This window comes from Schistocerca nitens, chromosome 12 (assembly GCF_023898315.1).
Source record: "Schistocerca nitens isolate TAMUIC-IGC-003100 chromosome 12, iqSchNite1.1, whole genome shotgun sequence".
Taxonomy (NCBI): Eukaryota; Metazoa; Arthropoda; class Insecta; order Orthoptera; family Acrididae; genus Schistocerca; species Schistocerca nitens.
In genome coordinates, this window is record NC_064625.1 from 135,400,066 (window position 1) to 135,427,168 (window position 27,103).

Below are 27,103 nucleotides of genomic sequence, written 5' to 3' on the forward strand. Positions count from 1 at the left end.
CACATGTTAAGTTCCATAGTGCTCGGAGCCAGCCTACCTCTTGAAAACCACGAAACCACCGCCACCCCTCCCCAAGCTGGTGGAGGCTCTGTAATGGGGCGTGTACAGTTGGAGTGACATGGGACTCCTGATGCGTCTAGATACGAGTCAGATAAGTGACACGTATGTAATCAACCTATCTGATCACCTAAATCCAAGTGCATTCCGACGGACTTGGGCAATTCCAACAGGACAACGCGATACCCCACAGAATTGCCACAGAGAGGCTCTAGGATCCCTCTTCTGGTTTAAATAATTCCGCTGCCCACCAAACTCCACAGACATGAACATCATTGAGCGTATCTGAGATGTCTTGCGAACGTGCAGTCCAGAACAGATCTCCACCCGTACTTACTCTTACGCATTTATGGACAGCCCTGCAGCATTCATCGTGTCAGTTCCCTCCAGCACTACTTCAGACATTAGTCGAGTCCATGCCACGTCGTGTTTAGGTACTTCTGCGTGCTCGCGGGGGCCCTACACGATATTACTCAAGTGTACCATTTTCTTTGGCTCTTCAAATGTAGATACAGAGGTATCCTGTCAGACGACAAAGCTGTAACGGAATCCGAAATAAAACTGAAATCAAAATAAGAGTGCACTATCGGACAGCTCTTTATCAAAGGGTCCTGAATCTTTAACGAGACTGCGTGATTTTTTAAGTACTGGTGTATTCTTCCCCTGTTTGAGGGGTAGGGCTGCCGCACAGATGTGTCTCCCCGGAAATGGCGTCCCAGAGCGAACTTAGACCAGTGTCGATGTTCTGCACACTTTATCTTACAACTGTTCCAGCAACTGAAGGACACAGCGCCGGTTTGGTAAGCGCTGGTATAGTTTACAAAACCGGTGTGTCCAACGCGTGCGGCCCAGAGCAAGTATCAATGCAGTCCAAGAACCGAAAATCTATCACATGACCGATAAAAGAAAAGAAATACCCTTTATTATGATAAATTGAAGATTTCAATGTGCAACTCCCACCACACGTTGAAATTCTCTCCTTAGTCCATCCTTTTTTTCCTCAGCAGTTATTGTTAGTCGTTTTTCTTGTGGTCTTCAGTCCAGAGACTGGTTTGATGCAGATCTCCATGCTACTCTATCCTGTGCGAACTTCTTAATCTCCAAGAACCTAAAGCAACCTACATCCTTCTGAATCTGCTTAGTGTATTCATCTCTTGGTCTCCCTCTACGATTTTTACCCTCCACTCTGCCCTCCAATACTAAATTGGTGATCCCTTGATGCCACAGAACATGTCCTACCAACCGATCTTTCCTTCTAGTCTTGGTGTGCCACAAATTTCTCTTCTCTCCAATCCTATTCAATACTTCCTCATTAGTTATGTGATCTACCCATCTAATCTTCAGCATTCTTCTGTACCACCACATTTCGAAAGCTTCTAGTATCTTCTTGTCCAAACTATTTATCGGCCACGTTTCACTTCCATACATTGCTACACTCCATACAAATACTTTCAGAAACGACTGCCTGACACTCAAATCTATGACGGCCGGTGTGGCAGAGCGATTCTAAACGCTTCAGTCTGGAACCGCCCGACCGCTACGGTCGAAGGTTCGAATTCTGCCACAGGCATGGATGTGCGTGATATCCTTACGTTAGTTAGGTTTAAGTAGTTCTAAGTTCTAGGGGACTGATGACCTCAGATATTAATTCACATAGTGCTCAGAGCTATTTGAACTATTTTTGAACTTAAATCTATACTTGATGATAACAAATTTCTCTTCTGCAAAAACGCTTTCCTTGCCATTGCCAGTCTACATTTTATATTCTCTCTACTTTGACCATCATCAGTTATTTTTCTCCCCAAATAGCTAAAGTCATTTACCACTTACAGCGTCTCATTTCCTAATCTAATACCCTCAACATCACCCGATTTAATGTGACTACATTACATTATCCTCGTTTTACTTTTGTTGATGTCCATCTTATATCCTCCTCTCAAGACACTGTCCATTCCGTTCAGCTGCTCTTTCAGGTCCTTTGCTGTCTCTGACGGAATTACAATGTCATCGGCGAACCTCAAAGTTATTATTTCTTCTCCATGTATTTTAATTCCTACTCCGAATTTTTCTCTTGTTTCCTTTAGTGCTTGCTCAATATACAGATTGATTGTGAGTATTTTAAGTATATTATGAGCAGCCCAAAAATGCTTGACTTCTTCCATTGTGGCCAGCTAAGCTGAAAGGATGGGCACTCCTTCTTGGCATAATGTTAAAACATCCAGAGCTGCATTCCCAGAGGAGTTAACCAACATACTGTTTCCTCATACACACACACACACACACACACTGGGAATGTAGCTCTCAAAATTTTAACATTATATGAAGCAGGTGTGTGTGTGTGTGTGTGTGTGTGTGTGTGTGTGTGTGTGTGTGTGTGTGTGTAATTATAAATATTCAAGTTTATACAGAGGCTCAACAGTCACCGCTCTTCCCGACAATATATGCAGCAAGAACAGGAATGAATATAACAGTGTACCAAGTACACTCCATCACACGCTATAACATAGCTTTCAGAGTGTAGATGTAAATACAGTAAAAGCATTAAGTCTCTTAGGCTTTTGCAGCTGAAGTGAATTTGAAGAAAAAACTGTTCTTGTTTTGCAGACACTGTCATACTGAAAAATCTGCTGGTGTTCAAACTACACTATTGGCCATTAAAACTACTACACCAAGAAGAAATGCAGATGATAAACGGGTATTCATTCGACAAATATATTACACTAGAACTGACATGTGGTTATATTTTCAGGCAATTTTGGTGCATAGATCCTGAGAAATCAGCACCCAGAACAACCACCTCAGGCCGTAATAATGGCCTTGATACGCCTGGGCATTGAGTCAAACAGATCCTGGATGGCGTGTACAGGTACAGCTGCCCATGCAGCTTCAACACGATACCACAGTTCATCAAGAGCAGTGACTGGTGTATTGTGACGAGCCAGTTGCTCGGCCACCATTGACCAGACGTTTTGAATTGGTGAGAGATCTGGAGAATGTGCTGACCAGCGCAGCAGTCGAACATTTTCTGTATCCAGAAAGGCCCGTACAGGACCTGCAACATCGGGTCGTGCATTATCCTGCTGAAATGTAGGGTTTCGCAGGGATCATCATGATGCTGTAAACAGAACCCGGATTCATCTGAAAAAATGACGTTTTGCCATTCGTGCACCCAGGTTGAGTACACATCGCAGGCGCTGCTATCTGTGATGCAGCGTCAAGGGTAACCGCAGCCATGGTCACCGAGCTGATAGTCCAAGCTGATGCAAACGTCGAAATGTTCGTGCAGATGGTTGTTCTCTGGCGAACTTCCCCATCTGTTGACTTAGGGATCGAGACGTGGCTGCACGATCCGTTACAGCCATGCGGATAAGGTGTCTGTCATCTCGACTGCTAGTGATACGAGGCCGTTGGGATCCAGCACGGCGTTCCGTATTACCCTCCTAAACGCACCGATTCCATAGTCTGCTAACAGTCATTGGATCTCGAGTAACGCGAGCAGCCTTGCTCTGAAAAGCTATAATCCGACCTTTATCAAAGTCGGAAACGTGATGGTACGCATTTCTCCTCCTTACACGAGGCATCACAACAACGTTTCACCAGGCAACGCAGGTCAACTGCTGTTTGTGTATGAGAAATCGGTTGGGAACTTTCCTCATGTTAGCACGTTGTAGGTGTCGCCACCGGTGCCAGCTTTGTGTGAATGCTCTGAAAAGCAACCATTTGCATATCACAGCATCTTCTTCCTGTCGGTAAAATTTCTCGTCTGGAAGTGAAACATGGACGATAAATAGTTTGGACAAGAAGAGAATAGAAGCTTTCGAAATGTGGTGCTACAGAAGAATGCTGAAGATAAGGTGGGTAGATCACGTAACTAATGAGGTGGTATTGAATAGGATTGGGGAGAAGAGAAGTTTGTGGCACAACTTGACTAGAAGAAGGGATCGGTTGGTAGGACATGTTTTGAGGCATCAAGGGATCACAAAATTAGCATTGGAGGGCAGCGTGGAGGGTAAAAATCGTAGAGGGAGACCAAGAGATCAATACACTAAGCAGATTCAGAAGGATGTAGGTTGCAGTAGGTACTGGGAGATGAAGAGGCTTGCACAGGATAGAGTGGCATGGAGAGCTGCATCAAACCAGTCTCAGGACTGAAGACCACAACAACAACAACAGCACCTTCGTGGTGTAGCAATTTTAATGGCCAGTAGTGTCTTTTTGCAAGGGCTTGACGAAAACCCACGTGCCGAAGTGGTTGGAACACTAGAACATTTTGTATCACGATGCAGTTTGCAAACGAGGACTATTTGGTAATGGCGTAATATTTTGTTTGTAAGAGAAAAATGGAATGCATTTTCGCGTTAGGCCAGCTGTTTCGTGGGGTGTGTGCGCTGTGGGTTAAAGGAGACCAGGAAGCAGCAACTGCTACGGGCGGCAGACCGCAGCCGCGGGGACAAATATTTCCGGTCCCTGGATCGGCTCGAGCCACCGCCTGCTACAGCACCCCAGGGCCCTATTTGCTCTGTCTCTACAACTGCGTGACCCCCCCCCTCCCCCCCCGCCCCCACCAATCCTCCTGCCTGTCCCAGAGGACACGACGCTGGCCGGCTGCAAAAGTTTAGACCACAGAGCGCGTGCACAGAATACGCAGAGGCGATAAAGCACATGGGAGCGCGCGTAACACATCAGCCTCGGCAATGGCGGCTCGTAAGTATACATACTGGGTGTTCGCAAATTTATAGATTTAGGTAAATAGGAGAATGTGTAATTAATACCTTCTACTGTACAACAATTATGCTTATCAATATATTCATACAAGTACATTCACTGTGTATAATACACTACTGGCCATTAAAATTGCTGCACCACGATTATGACGTGATACAGACGCCAAATTTAACCGACAGGAAGAAGATGCAGTGAAATGCAAATGATTAGCTTTTCAGAGCATTCACACAAGGTTGGCGCCGGTGGCGACAGCGACAACGTGCTGACATGAGGAAATTTTCCAACCGATTTCTCATAAACAAACAGCAGTTGAGCGGCGTTGCCTTGTGAAACGTTGTTGTGATGCCTCGTGTGAGGAGGAGAAACGCGTACCATCACGTTTCCGACTTTGATAAAGGTCTGATTGTAGCCTATCGCGTTTGCAGTTTATCGTATCGCGACATTGCTGCTCGCGTTGGTCGAGATCCAATGACTGTTAGCAGAATATGGAATCGGTGGGTTCAGGAGGGTAATACGGAACGCCGTGGTGTATCCCAACGGCCTCGTATCACTAGCAGTCGACATGACAGGCATCTTATGCGCATGGATGTAACGGATCGTGCAGCCACGTCTCGATCCCTAAGTCAACAGATGGGGAAGTTCGCAAGAGAACAACCATCTGCACGAACATTTCGACGACGTTTGCATCAGCATGGACTATCAGCTCGGTGACCATGGCTGCGGTTACCCTTGACGCTGCATCACAGATAGGAGCGCCTGCGATGTATACTCAACGACAAACCTGGGTGCACGAATGGCAAAACGTCATTTTTTCGGATGAATCCGGGTTCTGTTTACAGCATCATCATGATCCCTGCAAAACCCTACATTTCAGCAGGATAATGCACGACCCGATGTTGCAGGTCCTGTACGGGCCTTTCTGGAAACAGAAAATGTTTGACTGCTGCCCTGGCCAGCACATTCTCCAGATCTCTCACCAATTCAAAACGTCTGGTCAATGGAGGCCGAGCAACTGGCTCGTCACAATACGCTAGTCACTACTCTTGATGAACTGTGGTATCGTGCTGAAGCTGCACGGGCAGCTGTACCTGTACACGCCATCCAAGCTCTGTCTGACTCAATGGCCAGTCGTATCAAGGCCGTTATTACGGCCAGAAGTGATTGTTCTGGGTACTGATTTCTCAGCATCTATGCACCCAAATTGGGTGAAAATGTAATCACATATCAGATCTAGTATAATATATTTCGCCAATGAATACCCGTTTATCATCTGCATTTCTTCTTGGTGTAGCAATTTTAATGGCCAGTAGTGTAGGTTCAGGTACATAGGAGAGTGTGAAATTAATAGCTTCTGCTGTGAGACCTGAGTTTCTCCTGGCTTATATAACTTTCAAATAACTTCCTGGAATTCAGCCAGTTCGTAGTCCTACTATCGACAGCTCCGACTTCGGTTATCTGTGGTTGCACTTGAGTTCAGTGTGTGTGTTATCTTTGCAGCATCAGTTCGAGAACCGAGGTATTAAATTTGCATGTACGCCGCCTGCCCGTTGCAGTTTGCCCTGAAAATGGCGGGGTGTTCTCCTGCCGAAATATCGGCGGTCGCTGAAAGTGTTACGTGGCCGAATTCACGGAAGTTATTTGAAATCGCTTATACTGTACAACAATTATGCTTATCAATATATTGATAAAAGTACCTCCACTGGGTATACACTCCTGGAAATGGAAAAAAGAACACATTGACACCGGTGTGTCAGACCCACCATACTTGTTCCGGACACTGCGAGAGGGCTGTACAAGCAATGATCACACGCACGGCACAGCGGACACACCAGGAACCGCGGTGTTGGCCGTCGAATGGCGCTAGCTGCGCAGCATTTGTGCACCGCCGCCGTCAGTGTCAGCCAGTTTGCCGTGGCATACGGAGCTCCATCGCAGTCTTTAACACTGGTAGCATGCCGCGACAGCGTGGACGTGAACCGTATGTGCAGTTGACGGACTTTGAGCGAGGGCGTATAGTGGGCATGCGGGAGGCCGGGTGGACGTACCGCCGAATTGCTCAACACGTGGGGCGTGAGGTCTCCACAGTACATCGATGTTGTCGCCAGTGGTCGGCGGAAGGTGCACGTGCCCGTCGACCTGGGACCGGACCGCAGCGACGCACGGATGCACGCCAAGACCGTAGGATCCTACGCAGTGCCGTAGGGGACCGCACCGCCACTTCCCAGCAAATTAGGGACACTGTTGCTCCTGGGGTATCGGCGAGGACCATTCGCAACCGTCTCCATGAAGCTGGGCTACGGTCCCGCACACCGTTAGGCCGTCTTCCGCTCACGCCCCAACATCGTGCAGCCCGCCTCCAGTGGTGTCGCGACAGGCGTGAATGGAGGGACGAATGGAGACGTGTCGTCTTCAGCGATGAGAGTCGCTTCTGCCTTGGTGCCAATGATGGTCGTATGCGTGTTTGGCGCCGTGCAGGTGAGCGCCACAATCAGGACTGCATACGACCGAGGCACACAGGGCCAACACCCGGCATCATGGTGTGGGGAGCCATCTCCTACACTGGCCGTACACCACTGGTGATCGTCGAGGGGACACTGAATAGTGCACAGTACATCCAAACCGTCATCGAACCCATCGTTCTACCATTCCTAGACCGGCAAGGGAACTTGCTGTTCCAACAGGACAATGCACGTCTGCATGTATCCCGTGCCACCCAACGTGCTCTAGAAGGTGTAAGTCAACTACCCTGGCCAGCAAGATCTCCGGATCTGTCCCCCATTGAGCATGTTTGGGACTGGATGAAGCGTCGTCTGACGCGGTCTGCACGTCCAGCACGAACGCTGGTCCAACTGAGGCGGCAGGTGGAAATGGCATGGCAAGCCGTTCCACAGGACTACATCCAGCATCTCTACGATCGTCTCCATGGGAGAATAGCAGCCTGCATTGCTGCGAAAGGTGGATATACACTGTACTAGTGCCGACATTGTGCATGCTCTGTTGCCTGTGTCTATGTGCCTGTGGTTCTGTCAGTGTGATCATGTGATGTATCTGACCCCAGGAATGTGTCAATAAAATTTCCCCTTCCTGGGACAATGAATTCACGGTGTTCTTATTTCATTTTCCAGGAGTGTAATAATAATAATAATAATAGGAGGGTCGTTCAATAATTAAAGAGTCAGTTTGATCTGGAGAAAAAAGCTTTTATTTTTACAAAACAATACTTTTTCTACTCTTCAGCGTAATGCTCTTAAACATTTATGCACTTGTTCCAACAGTGTACAAGCTTTTTTATTCCGGCTGCAAAGACCTCTTTATCATCATTTTCGAACCAATTTTCCACAAACTTTCTTCACGTCATCGTCCTCCTGCAACCTCTTCCCACGTAATGCCTCCTTCAGTGCACCAAACAAATGGAAATCACTAGGTGCTAAATCAGGACTGTAAGGGGGATGGGGCAGTACTTCCCAGCCCATTTTGCCGATGGTTTCACGGGTTAGTTGAGCAATATGAGGACGTGTGTTGTCTTGCTGGAAAATCACATCTCTCGTCTGTGGTCCACGACGTCTGTCTCTCTTTCCTGGCTTCACCTTGTTTAAAACCAAATCCGAATAGTACTGGCCGTACACTGTACGCTGCTCTTCGACATAATCACAAGAAACTCGACATTCAGCATCCCAAAACACTGTCAACATGACTTTTCCTGCTGATTCTTGGGTTTTGAATTTTCTCTTGACAGGCGAGTTGGCGTGCTTCCAATCCGTGATTTGTCTTTTTGATTCCGCCTCATAATAGTGAACCCAAGTTTAATCAGGTTAAAATGTTTTTGGTGAGGTGCTCACCTTCTCTTTCATAATGTTCCTTTAGCTCCGTGCACACTCTCAACCTTGTTTCCATGTGTAGCCGCGTCAACTCCTATGGGACCCATCTTGCACATGTTTTGCGGTACTTCAGCTTGTTACAGATAATGTTGTGAACTGTACCAGTACCAACTTGAACCTTATCAACTATCATTTCCGCAGTCACACGGCGGTCGGCTCGAATAATGTCATCAATTCGACTTCCAAGTGAGGGAGCTACAAATGCAACGGGTCGGCCAGAACAGAGTTCGTCAGTCTCTGAGTCATGGCCACTTTTGAATTGCTCTACCCACTTGTAAAAATTTGCACGATTCATACAATCATCACCATAAACTTTATACACTCTATAGTACATATTTACTGGTTTCTCGCCTTCAGCAAGTAAAAAACGAATAACAGAACGTTGATCAACTAATGTGGTAGTTCCATCTTGAAATGTATTTTTGAGTCTGTAGGGAAGCAGCCTACTCACGCTGTAGTAAATTCACATCAGTTTCCATTGTGTGCCAGCCAGTCTGCTGTAACTAGCTCTGACGTCATAAATGTTGCGCAATACCTTAAAAATCAAGCAAATGACCTAAAACTTTTCTAGCATGTCAGGAATAATACTAAATTAATGTGTGTTAAATATCAGTTCGATAACTTAAGTCATTTCCGAAATTTGGACGTTTTTCTGTAAAAATCATTGGCGCAACAGAAAAGAGCTAGACACTTCAAAATTTATATTTAGATTCATCTTTCATAATGATTTAATAAAAACAGTACTTTGGATTTCACAGATTAAGATTTTAGTGGAGATTCATGATTTTGTGGTTTTCGTCTCAAAAGTGAAGGAAGCAAGATAGATTAAGTAGGCTAATAAATAAGGCTAGGATGTTTAGATTTAAATAGGTTGGAGGTCCGCTATGACTATGAAGATGTGAGAAGTTTCTTTTGAATACCTATAAAATTATAGCGATAGCGGATCTCAAAAGGGACAGTTCAGAACTCATCTACTGCATGCAGTGTTATTTAATTAATTCTCTCGCCCAAAATATTTAACTTAGCCACGTCAAAATGTTATTATCAATACTTACCTACGTGCTGAATGCACATTTAAATTAAGAGCTTCATCGGCCATCAGCAAAAGAAGCTATAATTTATTATGTAACTTGAAGTGGTGCGTTACTAGCCCAGCGGCTAGTCGGGAGAGCCGATTTGATCAGGCGTTCCCTTAGCCGTCCGCACCGCGGCTTTATATATAAGAACGTTGCGCGAGGAAGCAAGGCCCCAGTTCTCTCCAGACGCTGAATAACTCGCCATCTGTGACGGGAGTCGCGTCGCGTCGGTATCATTGCTACAAACAGCCTCGGGTGCCGTATTAAGTTACTAGAGATACGCGGAACCATGAAAACATTTGAAGTGAAGTGTTAATTCTGGGATGATTTTCATTATCTTGCTTCAGTTTGCGTATTGTCGTATTTTCACGTGCCGTCGCGGGACAGACATTCTACCAATAATTTAGCGTGGCGTTTGATGAAATATTTTCATCAAATTATGGCGAGCATTCTTTTTAACATTTAATTCGGACATTTATAGTTGCATCAGCGCATTAGACTCTGAACGGCTCTGTTAGTTAGGTTGTAGGGATACTTGTGTTTTTTATTTGTGACTTTGAGAATATACTCAACTACTTTGGAAAATCGGTTTTTGATTATAAATCCCGGACAATCTCCTAATTTCTCAGAGCTATAAGCTGTAGCTATAATGGGATTCTCAGATGAAGTGGGCACTAGGAACTCTAATTACAGGCTTCACGTTTTGTTAAATCACTTTCTGGGTGCCTAAAAAGTAAATAGAGAGCCAGTGTTGAGAACGGCGAAAGACAGCATTAACAACATTCTAATAGCCAGAAACTGATTCAACAAACAAGCTTTTATACAGCAAACGATTAATTCTCAATTCATATACGCCGCCCCACAAGTCTATAAACAAAACAATGTTGGTACATCACCTGATCAGGGCTAATCCCAGTGATGCCAACTTAAAGCCATAAAAGTACCAGATTTACCCTACTAACAGTTTTTCCCCAGACCAATTTGTCTCTCTAACTATTTAATGACCCTCATTATTATTGCCAGATAGAAAAGATTGCAGAGGACTGGAAATGTGCACAAATTCATCCGTTGCGCAAAATGGGAGAGAGATCAGACGTGACAACTACAGAGGGATTTCACTTTTGCCGGTCGCTTACAAAATTTTATCTGCTTGTCTTCTAAAGAGAGCACAAGAACAGCTAGAACATACAATTCAGATTAGCAAGCAGCCTTTCGACCTAATACATCATGCCCAGAACTGATCTTTACTCTTAAAACTATGTTAAAAATTAAAGCAAACAGGTCGAAACTAATAGTCTGCATATTTGTTGATTTTAAACAGGCATACGATTCTATAGCTCGACAATCCCTACACAATATTCTAGAAGAGCGCGGACTAGACACCAAAACTTGAAAACTGATCGAACAAACAGGAGCGGCAACCAAATCAAAAATTAAATTTATTGACGAAGTTTCAGAACTATTCTTAGTTAAAACAGGAGTAATACAAGGAGATGGGATCTCGCCACTATTATTCAACATCGTTTTAGACAAAGTGATGAAAGAATGGGAAAACGAACTAAGAAAAGAAAAACTTTGGAAGCCAATTCAACTAGGAAGAAGTGGAGGAAAATTAAACATTCAATACTTAGCATTTGCAGATGACTTGGCGACTACAAGCGACAGTGAAGAAACAGCAGTAAAACAAATCGGGACCCTCAAAGAATGTGCTGAGAAGTTTGGTCGGCAAATCTCTTTTGAGGAAACTGAATTACTGCGTTCCAAGTTAGATATTTCGAAACTTAAGACAAATTATGGTGAAATCAACAGAGACAAACACCTTAAGTTTGTCGGCGAAATTATTGAACCAACAGGACTTGAAAAAATACCACAGAAAACAGATTGCAGAAAATGAAGAAAGCGTCCGGAGTTGCTACAGATTTGTATAACAAAAAGTGCCTGTCAAACGGCACTAAAATCAGACACTGCAACACAGTAATCAAACCGACAGCCACATATGCAAGTAAACCACTGTCACTGAATCGAAAACTAGATTTAGAAATTGAGAAAGTAGAGAGAAAGATTATTAGGAAAATTCTGGGACCACGATACACACAAGATGGATACAGACTGCAAACCATCGAGACAGTGGAAAAAGTATGAAACATCGAAACTGACATGAGAAAGAGACGAATGCAGTTCCATGGACACCTAGACAGATCATCTGGAAACAGACTATCTAAACATCTATTGGACTGTGTGACATCCATTAACGAATCAATACGTTGGGTAATTTAAGTTAAGAAGGATTTGACAGTATTAGCCGAGCGGTCTGAGGCGCTGCAGTCATGGGCTGTGCGGCTGGTCCCGGCGGAGGTTCGAGTCCTCCCTTGGGCATGGGTGTGTGTGTTTGTACTTAGGATAATTTAGGTTAAGTAGTGTGTAAGCTTAGGGACTGATGACCTTAGCAGTTAAGTCCCATAAGATTTCACACACATTTGAACATTTTTTTGATTTGACAGTAGCAAAAATTGACATAACAAACACATCAGACAGGGATATAGTCAGAAGTGAAATTGTTAAGTGGAAGTTTATTCCAGATATGTAACGAAAACCGTACCAGCTGAAGTGGACCGAAGAAAGAAAGAAGGTCTTCAGCGAGAAAATGAAGAAATATTGGTAAAATAAGAAGAACCCTAAGAAAGACTGAAAATGACCTGCTTATCGTTCTCCAATGAAAATGACCTGCTTATCGTTCTCCAATGGGGACATTGGTTAATAAAAATAATAATAATAATAATGGCAGTTCTACGGACATATCCACAGGATGAATGAAAACAGAATTTCAAAGCGAATTCTTAAAGTCATCAACTCAGGCAGGGGAAAAACAAAATGGATAAAAGAAGTTGAAGAGGACCTTAGACAAGCGCACATAACAGTAAACGATGCAGAAAATAGAACTGAATTCAGGAACATCATCAAAAAACATAAATTTGACACCACAACACAGAAGAGACCTGGACGCAAATGGACAGTGGAGCGAAAGAAACAACACAGTGAACACATGAAGAAAATTTGGGCTCAGAAAAAACATAAACAATCATCATAAAGGAATTCAAGTTCAAACGCTCTCTTTACATGGGAATAATCGAAAATAATAATAATAATAATAATGTACATAACTTATCTGAAAAAGAAGTTTGTTCTTTTGTACATAATGAAGTACAGTTTATGGCAAGACCGAAATAATGTTTAAGTTTTCGCTACTCCCCGTTTCTACTTGGGTAAGTGGGAGTTCCAGTGCTTTATTATTTTTTTCACGCAAAAGTACAAGATCCCTGACACAGGTATTAGTCAATGAATTAATTTCCGGGTCAAGAAATACACTTTTTTACGTTGCACCCACACAAAACTTCCGTTTATTGTGCACTTCTTTGTTAACTGTTCGCTTGTAGTAACGGTTGTTAGATGCCGTCACTTTCTTCTAAGTCAACGGATCTAGCCTCGCAGGCACTACTTCGTTTGCGGCCAACTTTTCCTGGTAATTTTCTTTTCTGTTGGCACTTAAACTCAAGAGAGTTCGTGTTGAGACTGTATACGAAAGCCGATTCCAGCACAGTAAACAAAAAAATGGCTCTGAGCACTATGGGACTTAACATCTATGGTCATCAGTCCCCTAGAACTTAGAACTAATTAAACCTAACTAACCTAAGGACATCACACAACACCCAGTCATCATGAGGCAGAGAAAAATCCCTGACCCCGCCGGGAATCGAACCCGGGAACCCGGGGGCGGGAAGTGAGAACGCTACCGCATGACCAAGAGCTGGGGACACACAGTAAACAACCGGCTCCAAATACAAACTGCCATTTTTGGAAATAATTAAATTCAAGTCTACCAACGTGGTCACTTGACTAGACTGAAAATGAGCCGCTGAAAACCATAAGGGCCAAAAGCATACCATCTCCAATCCCACAATTGAATGAATATCAGAGAAACCACTGAGACTGCTTTTCATGAATGTTCATATATGCGCCTAGGTGAGGAAGCAGTGTGCCATCCTGAGCTTTGACGCTTTGACTCAGGATCGTACATGTATACCCAGGTCTCATCACCAGTAACCACTTTCCCCAGAACGTTCGGATCAACATTCAACCGTTGGAGCATTTCCTGGCAAACAGTCATGCGCCGTTTCTTCTGATCCACCGTCAAAACTTTTGGTACCAGTTTGGCACACACTTTTCACATCATCAAATTCTCCGTCACAGTCCTCCACACCGTACTCTGACTGAGTCCCAGTTCATCGGCAATTTATCTAGTACTAAGACGACGGTCATTGTTTAAAAGTTCCCGCACTCTCTCCACATTTTGATCTGTTCGGCTTGATGATGGCGTCTAAGAGCGGTCGCCATTATTCCCGCGGCCATCTTTGAAAGGTTTGTACCGCATGAAAACCACTGCACGGGACTTGGCTTCTTCCTTGAAGGCCTCTTGGATCATAATGAGTGTCTCCGTGGCGGTTTTGTTCAGTCGCACTCAAAAGTTAATCGCATAATGCTGCTCCAAGTGCTGCTCCATTTTCGCGTCTCCCACTTTTCGACCGAGGTCAGTGACACGCAATCATGCTGCAAGCGATGCGCACTCTCCAGGGTTCTGGAGGCAACTGCTGCAGCGTCAGTTCGTCCCCTGAGACCCCCCACTACTTCCCCCTCCTGGCGAAACCAGTCCGCGAGAGCTCCCCTGCTCAGAAATGAATCAGTCTTGAAACTTCTGAATCACACGTTGTGGGCCTACAGCACAGATAAACCTTTCACCAACTTCGACATACAGGGTGTTTCAATAATGACCGGTATATTTGAAACGGCAATAAAAACTAAACGAGCAGCGATAGAAATACACCGTTTGTTGCAATATGCTTGGGACAACAGTACATTTTCAGGTGGACAAACTTTCGAAATTACAGTAGTTACAATTTTCAACAACAGATGGCGCTGCAAGTGATGTGAAAGATATAGAAGACAACGCAGTCTGTGGGTGCGCCATTCTGTACGTCGTCTTTCTGCTGTAAGCGTGTGCTGTTCACAACGTGCAAGTGTGCTGTAGACAACATGGTTTATTCCTTAGAACAGAGGATTTTTCTGGTGTTGGAATTCCACCGCCTAGAACACAGTGTTGTTGCAACAAGACGAAGTTTTCAACGGAGGTTTAATGTAACCAAAGGACCGAAAAGCGATACAATAAAGGATCTGTTTGAAAAAGTTCAACAGACTGGGAACGTGACAGATGAACGTGCTGGAAAGGTAGGACGACCGCGTACGGCAACCACAGAGGGCAACGCGCAGCTAGTGCAGCAGGTGATCCCACAGCGGCCTCGGGTTTCCGTTCGCCGTGTTGCAGCTGCGGTCCAAATGACCCCAACGTCCACGTATCGTCTCATGCGCCAGAGTTTACACCTCTATCCGTACAAAATTCAAACGCGGCGACCCCTCAGCGCCGCTACCATTGCTGCACGAGAGACATTCGCTAACGATATAGTGCACAGGATTGATGACGGCGATATGCATGTGGGCAGCATTTGGTTTACTGACGAAGCTTATTTTTACCTGGACGGCTTCGTCAATAAACAGAACTGGCGCATATGGGGAACCGAAAAGCCCCATGTTGCAGTCCCATCGTCCCTGCATCCTCAAAAAGTACTGGTCTGGGCCGCCATTTCTTCCAAAGGAATCATTGGCCCATTTTTCAGATCCGAAACGATTACTGCATCACGCTATATGGACATTCTTCGTGAATTTGTGGCGGTACAAACTGCCTTAGACGACACTGCGAACACCTCGTGGTTTATGCAGGATGGTGCCTGGCCACATCGCACGGCCGACGTCTTTAATTTCCTGAATGAATATTTCGATGATCGTGTGATTGCTTTGGGCTATCCGAAACATACAGGAGGCGGCGTGGATTGGCCTCCCTATTCGCCAGACATGAACCCCTGTGACTTCTTTCTGTGGGGACACTTGAAAGACCAGGTGTACCTCCAGAAACAATTGAACAGCTGAAGCAGTACATCTCATCTGCATGTGAAGCCATTCCGCCAGACACGTTGTCGAAGGTTTCGGGTAATTTCATTCAGAGACTACGCCATATTATTGCTACGCATGGTGGATATGTGGAAAATATCGTACTATAGAGTTTCCCAGACCGCAGCGCCATCTGTTGTTGAAAATTGTAACTACTGTAATTTCTAAAGTTTGTCTGTCTGAAAATGTACTGTTGTCCCAAGCATATTGCAACAAACGGTGTATTTCTATCGCTGCTCGTTTAGTTTTTATTGCCGTTTCAAATATACCGGTCATTTTTGAAACACCCTGTAGTTGCGGATACAAACAGTGATCCAATACTGTCAGATGTTTTTTTACTCCAGTCTTTGATAACAATAGCAATTCTTTAGACGATGACCGGTTTCAGTCCGTAATGACCATCCTGAGATCTTTTTTACACCATTCCATTATGGCCTTAACACTTTAGGACATGGTGCTAAAAAGATCTGAGGATGGTCATTATGGACTGAAAGCGGTCATCGTCTGAAGACTTGATATTGTGATCAAAGACTGGAATAAAAAAACATCTGACAGATAAACCTCACCCACCATAAGATCAACAGATGTCGGAAGCTGTAATAGCTGCTGCAGTCTCACAGTCGACGATGATGTGCTTTACGGTTCCGAGCGCCTCAAATGGATTACCACATGACAAAATCCGAAACTTAATGTACTATACTAGGTCTACAACTTTCCTTCCGCCTTTTTTTCTCGAAGTTCTGGGCTTTATTGTGAAAAACTTACAAAAAAATGATGATTCATAGTTCTGCCCATCTCTGGCCACTACATTCTCCCATCTTTCGGATAGCATAAGAATCCCGTGGCAGAAGAACTGGGCGTCTTTTGTGGGGATCCATGAATCGATTCCATTTTGCACTTGTTCATACGATCGGAAGTGCTGGTCAGCCAGACTGTATGTCACTGATCGAAAAAGGTGGCAGTCAGAGAGAGCAACGTATGGAGAATACGGCGGGAGGGATAGGACTTCACATTTCAACGTTTCCATGTACATTTTGACGGGTTTTGCGACATGGCTCTGAACACTATGGGACTTAACTGCTGTGGTCATCAGTCCCCTAGAACTTAGAACTACTTAAACCTAACTAACCTAAGGACATCACACACATCAATGCCCGAGGCAGGATTCGAACCTGCGACCACAGTGGTCCCGCGGTTCCAGACTGTAGCGCCTAGAACCGCTCGGCCGCTGCGGCCGGCTTTGCGACATGGGGTCGAGCACTGACCTGCTGCAAAATTACCTTTACGTGTCTATCGCTGTATTGTGGCCGTTTGTGTTTCAGTGCTGGCCTGAAAAGCATCATTTGTTTTCAATAATGATGTCCTGTGACAGTCTGTTTCAGTAGCTACGGAAACGTTCTGTCTTCCCCGCCATGCCGGTCTTCGACATCAAAATCACCGTTCTTAAGGCGTTGAAAACATTCCCTGCACGTTCTTCCACTAATAGTTCCGTCGCCATTAGTCTTACCCAGCATTTTAAGAGCCACAGCGGCAGATTTCTTCATGTTAAAGCAGAAAATTATAACTTCCCGCAAATGGCGAGAAATCGGTACGTAAGTTGACGTACTTAATCGAGAATAACTTTATCGTGCAATCACAACTCGACTAATATTTTTATGGCATTATGTTTACAGATGCCTAAGCTTATTGTATTACACCTATGACCAACCATCCGAACCCCACTTGCCGCTACTGCCGTCTATTGTAAAACGGCGAAAGCAAAGTTGTAGACCTAATAACCCATTCAGAACTCCACAACATAGGTTTTTCTATCAGTATAACATATACAGAAGTGCGGCCGGCCGCTGTGGCCGGTTGTATGCGCTTCAGTACGGAACCGCGCGGCTGCTATGGTTGTTGTGGTCTTCAGTCCTGAGACTGGTTTGATGCAGCTCTCCATGCTACTCTATCCTGTGCTAGCTTCTTCATCTCCCAGTACCTACTGCAACCTACATCCTTATGAATCTGCTTAGTGTATTGATCTCTTGGTCTCCCTCTACGATTTTTACCCTCCACGCTGCCCTCCAATGCTAAATTTGTGATCCCTTGGTGCCTCAAAACATGTCCTACCAACCGATCCCTTCTTCTAGTCAAGTTGTGCCACAAACTTCTCTTCTCCCCAATCCTATTCAATACCTCCTCATTAGTTACGTGATCTACCCACCTTATCTTCAGCATTCTTCTGTAGCACCACATTTCGAAAGCTTCTATTCTCTTCTTGTCCAAACTGGTTATCGTCCATGTTTCACTTCCATACATGGCTACACTCCATACAAATACTTTCAGAAACGACTTCCTGACACTTAAATCTATACTCTATGGTAACAAATTTCTCTTCTTCAGAAACGCTTTCCTTGCCATTGCCAGTCTACATTTTATATCCTCTCTACTTCGACCATCATCAGTTATTTTACTCCCTAAATAGCAAAACTCCTTTACTACTTTAAGTGTCTCATTTCCTAATCTAATTCCCTCAGCATCACCTGAGTTAATTTGACTACATTCCATTATCCTCGTTTTGCTTTTGTTGATGTTCATCTTATATCCTCCTTTCAAGACACTGTCCATTCCATTCAACTGCTCTTCCAAGTCCTTTGCTGTCTCTGACAGAATTACAATGTCATCGGCGAACCTCAAAGTTTTTATTTCTTCACCATGAACCTTAATTCTTACTCCAAATTTTTCTTTTGTTTCCTTTACTGCTTGCTCAATATACAGATTGAATAACGTCAGGGATAGGCTACAACCCTGTCTCACTCCCTTCTCAACCACCGCTCCCTTTCCATGCCCATCGACTCTTATAACTGCCATCTGGTTTCTGCAGAAGTTTTAAATTACCATTCGCTCCCTGTATCTTACCTCTGCTATCTTCATAATTTCAAAGAAACCATTCTAGTCAACATTATCAAAAGCTATCTCTAAGTCTACAAATGCTAGAAACGTAGGTTTGCCTTTTCTTAATCTTTCTTCTAAGATAAGTCGTAAGGTTAGTATTGCCTCACGTGTTCCAACATTTCTACGGAATCCAAACTTGTCTTCCCCGAGGTCGGCTTCTATCAGTTTTCCCATTCGTCTGTAAAGAATTTGCGTTAGTATTTTGCAGCTGTGACTCATTAAACTGATAGTTCGGTAATTTTCACATCTGTCAACACCTGCTTTCTTTGGTATTGGAATTATTGTATTCTTCTTGACGTTTGTGGGTATTTCGCCTGTCTCATACATCTTGCTCACCAGATGGTAGAGTTTTGTCATGACTGGCTCTCCCAAGGCCATCAGTAGTTCTAATGGAATGTTGTCTACTCCCGGGGCCTTGTTTCGACTCAGGTCTTTCAGTGCTCTGTCAAACTCTTCACGCAGTATCTTATCTCCCATTTCATCTTCATCTACATCCTCTTCCATTTCCATAGTACTGTCCTCAAGTACATCGCCCTTGTATAAACCCTCTATATACTCCTTCCACCTTTCTGCCTTCCCTTCTTTGCTTAGAACTGGGTTGCCATCTGAGCTCTTGATATTCATACAAGTGGTTCTCTTCTCTCCAAAGGTCTCTTTAATTTTCCTGTAGGCAGTATCTATCTTACTCCTAGTGAGACAAGCCTCTACATCCTTACATTTGTCCTCTAGCCATCTCTGCTTAGCCATTTTGCACTTTCTGTCGATCTCATTTTTGAGACGTTTGTATTCCCTTTTGCCTGCTTCATTTACTGCATTTTTATATTTTCTCCTTTCATCAATTAAATTCAATATTTCTTCTGTTACCCAAGGATTTCTATTAGCCCTCGTCTTTTTACCTACTTGATCCTCTGCTGCCTTCACTACTTCATCCCTCAGAGCTACCCATTCTTCTTCTACTGTATTTCTGCTATGGTCGCAGGTTCGAATCCTTCCTCGGGCAGGGATCTGTGTGATGTCCTTAGGTTAGTTAGGTTTAAGTAGTTCTAAGTTCTAGGGCACTGATGACCTTAGATGCGAAGTTCCATAGTGCTTAGAACCACTTGAACCATTTTCAGCAGAAGCGCGATCTAATTTTACTATACAGCAATTGTCATATCTGAGGAGTATGCTAGCGCCTAGCCGTATTTATGGGAACCCAAAGGGGCTAAAACTCCACTGCTTTGTGCTACCATCTGGTGGCATTGTAGCTGAATGGCTTTGTAAACTTCGGCTCCGAAAGCCCATATCGATGATAGTTTCGTTCAGTGGTTCGTACGCTGACACATGTTGACGGCCCATCATTGAAATCTGCAGCAATTTGCGGAAGGGTTGCACCTCTGCCACGCTGAACGATTCTCTTCAGTCGTCGTTGGTCCCGTTCTTGCAGCATCTTTTTCCGGCCGCAGCGATGTCGGAGATTTGATGTTTTACAGGATTCCTGACACTCACGGTACTCTCATGAAATGGTCGTACCGGAAAAATCCCACTTCATCGCTACCTCGGAGACGCTGTGTCCCATCGCTCATGCACCGACTATAACTCCACGTTCAAAGTCACTTAAATCTTGATAACCTGCTATTGTAGCATCAGTAACCGATCTGACAACTGCATCAGACAATTGTTGTCTTATATAGGTGTTGCCGACCGCAGTGCCGTATTCTGCCCGTTTACATATCTCCGTATTTGAATACGCATGCCTGTACCAGTTTCTTTGTGCACTTCAGTGTATGAACACTACTCGGCTGCTACACCAAGTACATCCACGAAGAAAGAGATCGTGTAGCGAAACAACGTACCCCTATTTCGCGATAATACAAAACGAGCTGCCCTTCTTTGAACTTTTTCGATGTCATCCGTCAGTCCCACCTGATGCGGATCCCACACCGCACAGCAGTACTCGAGAATAGGGCGGACAAGCGTGGTGTAAGCAGTCTGCTTACTAGACCTGTTGCACCTTCTAAGTGTTCCGCCAATGTATCGCAGTCTTTGGTTTGTTCTACCCACCACATAATCTATGTGATCGATCCAATTTAGGTTATTTGTAATTGTAGTCTCTAAGTATTTAGTTGAATTTACAGCCTTCAGATTTGTGTGACTTATCGCGTAATCGAAATTTAGCTGATTTCTTTTAGTACTCATGTGAATAACTTCACACTTTTCTTTATTCAGGGTCAATTGCCACTTTTCGCACCTCACAGATATCTTATCTAAATCATTTTGCGAGTCGGTTTGGTCATCTGATGACTTTACAAGACGGTAAATGACACTATCATCTACGAACAATCTAAGAGGGCTACTCAGATTGTCTCCTATGTCGTTAATATAGATCAGGAACACCAGAGGGCCTATAACACTTCCTTGGTAAACGCCAGATATTACTTCTGTTTTACTCGATGACTTTCCGTCTGTTACTACGAACTGTGACCTTCCTCACAGTCGCACAACTGAGGCGATATTCCATAGGCACACAGTTTCGTTAGAAGATACTTGTGAGGAACGGTGTGGAAAGCTGTCTGGAAATCCAAAAATATGGAATGAATTTGACATCCCCTGTGGATAACACTCATTACTTCATAAAGAACTAGTTGTGTTTCAGATGAACGATATTTTCTGAATCCGTGCTATGTATCAATAAATCGTTTTCTTCGTGGTATTCATATTGTTTGTCACAGTATATGCCCCAAAACCCTACTACAAATCGACCTTAGTGATATGGGTCTGTAATTCAGCGGATTACTCGCATTTCCATTTTTGGGTACTGGTGTGACTTGATTAATTTTCCACTTTATAGGTACGGATCACCTGTGAGCGAGGGGTTGTATAAAATTGCTAAATATGGAGCTATTGTATCAGCTTACTCTGAGAGGAACCTGACTGGTATACAATCTGGACCGGAGGCCTTGCCTTTATTGTTGTTGTTGTTGTGGTCTTCAGTCCAGAGACTGGTATGATGCAGCTCTCCATGCTGTTCTATCCTGTGCAAGCTTCTTCATCTCCCAGTACCTACTGAAAACTACATCCTTCTGAATCTGTTTAGTGTATTCATCTCTTGCTCCCCCTCTACGATTTTTCCCTCCACGCTGCCCTCTAATACTAAATTGGTGATTCCCTGATGCCACAGAATATGCCCTACCAACCGATCCTTTCTTCTAGTCAAGTTGTGGCACAAATTTCTCTTCTCCCCAATTCTATTCAACACTTCCTCATTAGTTATGTGGTCTACCCATCTAATCTTCAGCATTCTTCTGTAGCACCACATTTCGAAAGCCACTATTCTCTTCTTGTCCAAACTATTTATGGTCCATGTTTCACTTCCACACATGGCTACACTCCATACAAATACTTTCAGAAACGACTTCCTGACACTTAAATCTGTACTCGATGTTAACAAATTTCGCTTCTTCAGAAGCGCTTTCCTTGCCATTGCCAATTTACATTTTATATCCTTATCACGACCCTACCACAACATGTGTATGTGAACTGTGTAACGAAGCCTGTGAACGATATCACATAGAACTGTGCAGTAAAAGAATGAACTCGACAAATGAATATGCAAAAATGTAAAATGTAAATTTAAACAGTTAAGCAAAGTAACTTTATATGGCTATTTGGCTGCAATTTCATTAAATAAATATTCTATATCCTCTCTACTTCTGCCATCATCAGTTATTTTGCTCCCCAAATAGCAAAATTCCTTTACTATTTTAAGTGTCTCATTTCCTAATCTTCTTCCCTCAGCATCACCCGACTTAATTCGACTGCATTCCATTATTCTCGTTTTGCTTTTGTTGACGTTCATCTTATATCCTCCTTTCAGGACACTGTCCATTCTGTTCAGCTACTCTTCCATGTCCTTTGCTGACTCTGACAGAATTACTACGTCATCGGCGAACCTCAAAGTATTTATTTCTTCTCCATGGATTTTAATTCCTACTCTGAATTGTTCTTTTGTTTCCTTTACTGCTTGCTCAGTATACAGACTGAATAACATTGGGGCTAGTATTAACTGGTTTTAAACTGCTTTGCTACACGGAGGATATATTTCTCATCTTGGTAGTTGTTCTTGATTGGAATTCAGAAATATTTACTTCGTCTTCTTTGGTGAAGGAGTTTCGGAAAATCGTGTTTAATAACTCTGCTTTAATGTAAAAGTTTTTAATGTCAAGTACGATGGGGACACTATATGGAAAATTTGTGAAAACTTTAAAACGCTTCATGGAAAGATTTTAAAATTTTACATTTAGTTAACTGCAAGAAATTAAAACAAGGATAGCAATAGCAAAAGAGGCGTTTTATAAGAAAAGGAGAATTTCCTGCAGCGGTCTGGATAGAGAGCTCAGGAAGAGACTCATACAATGTCTTGTATGGAGTGTTGTTCTATATGGCGTTGAAACATGGACTATGAGGAAGAAAGACAGAGAAAGGCTGGAGGCTTTTGAGATCTGGTCTGGTGGAGGATGGAAAGAATATGTTGGATGGACAGAGTAAAAAATGAAGAGGTACTGAGAAGAGTGGGAGAGAAAAGACAGTTACTAGATGTAATAAAGAGAAGAAAAAGAAATTGGATTGGGCATATGTTAAGATAGGACTGATAAAAACAGTTTTAGAAGCTCATGTAGAAGGGAAAAGGAAGCGAGGAAGGAAGAGATTCCAGAAACTGGATGACATGATGGACGGTACAACATACAGCAGCCTTAAGAAGGCAGCAATGGATCGCAGGAAATGGAGAGGCAAAGGACCTTTTAATATAGCAGATAACTGATGATGAACTGTTTACGACCGCTCTCTTCTATTCTGGCAATGACAGGTATATTGTTTGGTGATACCCATAACTGTACGTGACACACTTTTATTCCATTTTAGTTTTTTGATGCTATTTAGTGCACTTAGGCAATCTACTAACGTCGGCATATTGCTTTGTGTGCAACATCTTCCATTGAGAGTGGTAACAGCGGTGAGGTGACCTAATAGACGTGTTTGCGTGTGTGAAGTCTGTGAGAGGGTGCTGGCACGTATTTCCAGGAGCGCCTGCCGTCTGTAGCTTTCTTTTTCTCTTTTTCTTTTTTTTCCTCTCCAGCCGTTACTAGTTTGTTGCGGCTGCACGGTAGAGGCGCTGCCCGAAGCAGAACAGGTAGGGTGGGTGTGGCGTATTGTGCTCTGGGGAGCTACCGTGCGTGCGAGCTTCGCTGCCCGCTGTCCATTCCAAGCCCGCATTCCCGACACACACAAAAAGGCAAGCTAAGGGAGAAAGAAGCAGCGGAAAACCTGCAGACCCTCTGCAGCACAGGGGCCGCTGAGAGTTTGCACAGCAGGGGGAGGGAGGGAGGGAGGAGGAAGCAACAGGACGAGCTGGCAAACCTCCCACACCCTCTCCGTCTCTCACGTTCACTGGCTCTGAACTACTGTGGGGACATAAATTATATTGAATATAAATACAGGCTATTCAATCCGCATGTTGAGCAAGCAGTAAAGGAAACAAAAGAAAAGTTCGGAGTAGGTATTACAATCCATGGAGAAGAAACAAAAACTTTGTGGTTCGCCGATGACATTGTAATTCTGTCAGAAACAGCAAAGGACTTGGAAGAGCAGCTGAACGGAATGGACAGTGTCTTGAAAGGAGGATATAAGATGAACGTCAACAAAAGCAAAACGAGGATAATGGAATGTAGTCGAATTAAGTCGGGTGATGCTGCGGGAATTAGATTAGGAAATGAGACACGTAAAGTAGTAAAGAAGTTTTGCTATTTGGGGAGCAAAATAACTGATGATGGACGAAGTAAAGAGGATATAAAATGTAGACTGGCAATGACAAGGAAAGCGTTTCTGAAGAAGAGAACTTTGCTAACATCGAGTATTGATTTAAGTGTCAGGAAGTCGTTTCTGAAAGTATTTGTATGGAGTGTAGCCATGTATGGAAGTGAAACATGGACAATAACTAGTTTGGACAAGAAAGAATAGAAGCTTTCGAAATGTGGTGCTACAGAAGAATTCTGAAGATAAGGTGGGTAGATCACGTAACTAATGAGGACTGGAAAGGATCGGTTGGTAGGGCATATTCTGTGGCATCAAGGAATCACCAATTTAGTATTAGAGGGCAGCGTGGAGGGTAAAAATCGTAGAGGGAGAGCAAGAGATGAATACAGTAAACAGATTCAGAAGGATGTAGTTTGCAGTAGGCACTGGGAGATGAAGAACCTTGCACAGGATAGAGTAGCATGGAGAGCTGCATCATACCAGTCTCAGGACTGAACACCACAATACAACATAAATACAGGCAATATTTTTAATGCAGGAAGTACACTTCAAGCCATTAAAATTGCCACGCTATGAAGATGACGTGCTACAGACGCGAAATTTAACCGACAGGAAGAAGATGCTGTGCTATGCAAATGATTAGCTTTTCAGAGCATTCACACAAGGTTGGCGCCGGTGCCGACACCTACAACATGCTGACATGAGGAAAGTTTGCAACCGATTTCTCATACACAAACAGCAGTTGACCGGCGTTGCCTGGTGAAACGTTGTTGTGATGCCTCGTGTAGGGAGGAGATATGCGTACCATCACGTTTTCGACTTTGATAAAGGTCGGATTGTAGCCTATCGCGATTGCGGTTTATCGTATCGCGACACTGCTGCTCGCGTTGGTCGAGATCCAATGACTGTTAGCAGAATCGGTGGATTCAGGAGGGTAATACGGAACGCCGTGCCGGATCCCAACGGCCTCGTATCACTAGCAGTCAAGATGACAGTCACCTTATCCGCATGGCTGTAACGGATCGTGCAGCCACGTCTCGATCCCTGAGTCAACAGATGGGGACGTTTACAAGACAACAACCATCTGCACGAACAGTTCGACGACATTTGCAGCAGCATGGACTATCAGTTCGGAGACCGTGACTGCGGTTATCCTTGACGCTGCACCACAGACAGGAGCGCCTGCGATGGTGTACTCAACGACGAACCTGGGTGCACGAATGGCAAAACGTCATTTTATCGGATGATTCCAGGTTCTGTTTACAGCGTCATGATGGTCGCATCCCTGATTGGCGACATCGCGGTGAACGCACATTGGAAGCGTGTATTCGTAATCGCCATACTGGCGTATCACCCGGCGTGATGGTATAGGATGCCATTGGTTACACGTCTCGGTCACCTCTTGTTCGCATTGATGGCACTTTGAACAGTGGACGTTACATTTCAGATATGTTACGACCCGTGGCTCTACCCTTCATTCGATCCCTGCGAAACCCCACATTTCAGCAGGATAATGCGCGACCGCATGTTGCAGGTCCTGTACGGGCCTTTCTCGATACAGAAAATGTTCGACTGCTGCCCTGGCCAGCACATTCTCCAGATCTCTCAGCAACTGAAAACGTCTGGTCAGTGGTGGCAGAGCAACTGTTTCGTCACAATACGCCAGTCACTACTCTTGATGAACTGTGGTATCGTGTTACAGCTGCATCGGTAGCTGTACCTGTACACGCCATCCAAGCTCTGTTTGACTCAATGCCCAGGCGTATCAAGGCCGTTATTACGGCCAGAAGTGGTTCTTCTGGGTACTGATTTCTCAGGATCTATGCACCGAAATTGCGTGAAAATGTAATCACATGTCAATTCTAGAACAATATATTTGTCCAATGAATACCCGTTTATCATCTACATTTCTTCTTGTTGTAGCAATTTTAATGGCCAGTAGTGTGTTTGCTTACGTTCATAGACCAGGTTTCGAAGCTCGTCTTGCGAAACATGGCTGGCTCTTCATTCGCACGAACTAGTGAATGTCCTCGACAGAAGAGCTCAAGTCGATTCCAGATTTCCAGACGGCTTTTGACACTGTTCCTGACAACCTGCTTCTAATCCAACCAATTACCAGAGGTTTTTTGAAGAATCGAAGTGACTCATTTCTTCAAAGACCAGTTGTTGTTGCCGGCCGGTGTGGCCGTGTGGTTCTAGGCGCTACAGTCTGGAACCGCGTGACCGCTACGGTCGCGGGATCGAATTCTGCCTCGGCCATGGATGTGCGTGATGTCGTTAGGTTTAAATAGTTCTAAGTTCTAATGGTCTGATGACCTCAGATATTAAGTCACATAGTGCTCGGGGCCATTTGAACCATTTTTGAACCAATTGTTTGTTGTTGTTATTTTACTTTTTATTTACACGTCAAGTTCCGTAGGACTAAACTGAGGAGCAAATCTCCAAAGTCATGGAACGTGTCAGTACATGAAATTACAAGATGAAAGCAATAACAGATAAAAATGTTCGTGAACACGAAAAAGGTCAGTCCATAAGTTTATGTAAACGCAATGAGCAATACAATAAGAATCAGCTTAATTTTTC